This window comes from Helianthus annuus, chromosome 15 (genome assembly GCF_002127325.2).
Source record: "Helianthus annuus cultivar XRQ/B chromosome 15, HanXRQr2.0-SUNRISE, whole genome shotgun sequence".
NCBI classification, from domain to species: domain Eukaryota; kingdom Viridiplantae; phylum Streptophyta; class Magnoliopsida; order Asterales; family Asteraceae; genus Helianthus; species Helianthus annuus.
Window position 1 is genome coordinate 22,872,354 of NC_035447.2, and position 4,116 is coordinate 22,876,469.

Sequence of the window (4,116 nt, forward strand, 5' to 3'; positions counted from 1 at the left end):
TGTTAAGCACTTGCTCACATAAACAGCAACCACTACAAGAAAATAAAGCTAAGGTAACCCTGGTAAAATGTTGCATTAGGCCTTGAAAAGGTTGCATTAGGTCTAATGCAACTTTTTATTGGGGGCTGCATTAGAAGCAGTTGCATTAGACCTAATGTAACCTTTTAAAGGTCTAATGCAACCTTTATTTAAAGTGTTGCATTTACTATTCAAATGCAACTTTTTTAGTATGCAACCTTTTTACATTCTAATGCAACTTTTTTTAATACTCAAATGCAACTTTTTTTACACTAAATGCAACATTTTTACGAATATTAATTACAACATATGCAACCTTTTTTACACGCATATGCAACTTTATAATATAAATTCAATTGCTATTAATTAATATGCATTCAATCGTAATTACACCAAAAAAAAAAATAGTAAAACACATATCATTAATAGTAAAATGGTGTACTTTACATGGTTATCCAAACTCAAGTAACAATATAGTCAACACAAGATGTAGATTAAAGAGAAATGGAACATTCTACGCTTCTCGATCTCTAACTAGCACTTTATGTAACATAATGCATCATAGCTTCCAAGTTTTGTTGTTGGCTCTCAATATATATATTTTGCATAGCTTCGAGCTCGGCTTGTTTTAGTTTCATGATCCTCTACAATCTCATTGCTCATTTCTAGCAACTGGTTTTTCTCATGTTCAATGTTTAATTTAAATGATATCATATGCCCTTCCGGAATCATGTATCTGTGGGGAACCAAGGATTTGTTTTTACACCTCATAGAAATTGACCCAATTAAAAGCAAAAAAAATTGTTTTTATACCTTACCACATGAACAACACACACAAATCTTCTCAAGAAACATCTAACAGGTGGTGTTGTCAATTCAAACTTCAAGAAATTCAGAATTGAAGATTCCATTTGCAAAACCTGCACAAGTCAAACTTATTAGTCAAACAAACACTAATCACCCTGGAATAACAACTATTGTAAACCAAGAACACACACCCCTCGTCTTTGAAGTATGTATCATCTATTGTGTAGCAGAAATCTTCTAGTTGGCGTACCCGAATAAGGGGCTGATTAAACTTGTAAATATATCAATTCACAATAAGACGCACCTCTAATATAAATAATAAAAATGTGTATATTTTTCCATATTTTATAAGTTTAACCGGTTAAAAGAGGTAAAGATCCTAAAATCAACATATAAGTAAATGGGCCAAAGTGTCAAAACTACCTCTAATAAAAGAAATAGATGAGCCTATTATGTGACATAAAAGATTAAACAATATAAATCTAGATCACTTCAACAAACGTAACATGTGAAAGGTAAAAAAATCAAGGGTTATCTTTGAGTGAATTATTTAAGTTTAGTGTTTAGCACATAAAAAATAAAGCTCATGTAAGAAAAACGTTGTGCTTCATGGGAATTCTTTTGCAATTATATGCTTCACTAAGTATAACAAGCTGCCTCCATATCTAGGTAAAATTTTCTTAAAGACTTATCGAATGGCATTTCGCAAACAAAAACAAGACTGGCTAAGAGCGGTGGGGGTGGCACGTTATTTTTCTGTGATAGCCATTTATCACGCGTGGTAGACCTTAGAACACCACCGCCACTCAAGTTTATAACGCGTGCAATATTCCACGCGTGGATTTTATCACGCCGTGGAAAATGGGTGTTGTAAGGGAACATGGGGGTTTATTTTTGGGTGTTGTGAGTGATAGGCAATGCCACTAAAAAAGGTTGTGAGTGATGGAAAAATGGTTGATGACATGGCGGAACTTGATTGGGTGCTTGTGAGTGATGGAATTCTATCACTAGTGACCACCCCCACCCCCCTAATAACAAACGTCTCCAATAAAATGATAAAATGTATGGAGCTTATTCAACAAACATAGCAACTTAAGAACCTTAACATATGAGCCATAAGGCATTTATTTTGAGTATTTAACATGAATATCAAAGAAGCGTACAACATGTTATTACCTGAGTCACCAACAACAGGAACTTGAACACGGTCGCGCTCAATAAATAATCTATATGAGTCAACTAACATATGATCTGGTCTCTTTAATATTAACTGTTGAGCACAACAAAAGATGTTTTGCTTAGACATTTTGACCTGCATCAAATTTTTAGGTATGTAAATGTCAGTTACTTATTTGAAGTATTTGGATTTCATTTACCTATTTGGGTTCATCATACGTCTGGGAGTTGTGACATTTACATTATAACTAAAACACAACAATCATCTCCTTTAAAAAATGCAACCACGTGGCTTTGGATTTTCACTTGTCTAGCAATGTACCAATGCCTGTTCCAGAAAATGATGTTTCACATTCTAGCAAAAACAACAAAAACATAGGAACAAGATTAGAGCAAAATAGCAAACCAAATATGTACACATGATGTAATGCATCAAATCAGTCATGATAATATTTTGTTCATGGGTGAAAAGAATGAACTACAATCTCTGAAAGACATTCCGATTTCCGAGTTTTTCTATTCCATTAATAATCTTACTAGGGTGAAAACATAAGGGTGTCCGGGGTCGATGCGGCAAAGGAAGCGGGGAAGGATTTTATCACCACCAATAACAGAGATTCATGACTTCTAAAGTTTCAACAAATTTAGATTAACAATGATGCATTATCTAGTAAAAAAAGTATGTGAAATAGAAGTCAATTTGGTTAAAGCATTTCATCGAGCAGTTGGTGGCATCTTTAGACCTTTTACTTTTACACACTTACATTAGATAAAGATCGGAACATGAGGTCGATGGCTGTATTACAAGTGTTTCTTATGTTAAAACAATTTGAAATCTAGTAACATGATATAACCCCCCAAAACACACATTTGCCCCAAAAATTACAACGAAAATCAACATTTTAATTAGAACCCTAAACTTGATTGAAGCAAGGTTGATGGAAGAGAAAAAGTACTTGCTCAGGGATGAAGTTATGATTGAAGCGATGAGGAGTCGAGCAACAAGGAACCGAGCAGTTATGATAGATTATCTGATGGTGTAGTGGTGGTTCGTCGGTCACTCAGCCGCGGTTCATTAGTGGTAAAATGGTAGAAATCGATGGGAGGAGACGACCTTCCGTTTGGGGTATGGGGGATTGGGATCGAGCGAAGGAAACGATCGATAGAGGTTGAGGGAGAGAATTCCGATTGGGGTGGGTGATGGGAGATGGCATCCAATTCTAAAATTGAGAATGAGAGGCAAATCAAAATTTTGGGGGAACAAACATAGGCGGGAATTTAAAATAAAAATGATTATTCAGTTTATAATAATATACCATAAAACGTTATGTTAGAATGATCATTCTTACATTTTTAGTTATAACTATTAAAAGTTTTAGTACGTAGTTTTTTATTTAGCTAATGCTAACAATACTATTATTTAACAATTTTGAAAATAAAATATTTTATTTTCTCATATGTTTTATTTCGTATATCTAATTATAATTTGTATATTTCAAAATGAAGACCATAGTGACCATATCAGACTTTATAGTCTCTCAACTCTTTTTCTTCAAGAATCAATGACAATGTGATTTAATAAAAATAAAGTATTATTTAATATAAAAAATCACTATTGCAAATGAAGACTTCCCTATACTTTATTTTTCCGTTTTTATTGAATTTCTAAATCTAAAACTTTTTGGTTGGGTGAATTTGTGGCCAAATAAGTCATTGTGGTTATGTCACAACACCACGCACATTTGGATGCAATCTTTAAAAAAAATTGTTTCATATAACTTTTAACAATACATCTTTTAAAACTTTACAATGCAACCTTTTTTACAAAAGTTGCAAATTTCAATAAAATTTGCAACCTTTCAAGAAAAAGGTTGCAATTTTTAGTTAAATTCACAACTTTTAAAAACAAAGGTTGCAAAGTATTTATAAATTTGCAACTCTTTATAAAAAATGTTGCATTAGATCTTTTAATGCAACCTTTATATTCAACGAAGTTGCTTTAGAATCAAATGCAACTCATTTGAAAAAGGTTGCTTCTAAAAAGTTGCAATAGGTCTATTTTCTAGTAGTGAACATCGCCTTTCATCCTAGGCCACCAATAGTAATCTTTAAGAT

General features: G+C 32.9%; 1 long non-coding RNA gene across 3 annotated transcripts; it reads right to left on the reverse strand.

The window, feature by feature from the left end:
• Positions 1 to 414: 414 nt before the first annotated feature.
• LOC110911118 lies at positions 415 to 3,284 on the reverse strand. 3 transcript variants are annotated; one of them, XR_002576811.2, is made up of 5 exons: positions 2,958 to 3,284; positions 2,221 to 2,356; positions 2,002 to 2,137; positions 832 to 938; positions 415 to 754 (listed from the first exon to the last, which is right to left on the reverse strand). It is a non-coding gene; the product is annotated as an uncharacterized LOC110911118 (long non-coding RNA). The 3 variants fall into 3 exon arrangements; XR_002576809.2 differs by having other exon boundaries at positions 2,002 to 2,095; positions 2,202 to 2,356; XR_002576810.2 differs by having other exon boundaries at positions 2,202 to 2,356.
• Between the last annotated feature and the right edge of the window lie 832 nt (positions 3,285 to 4,116).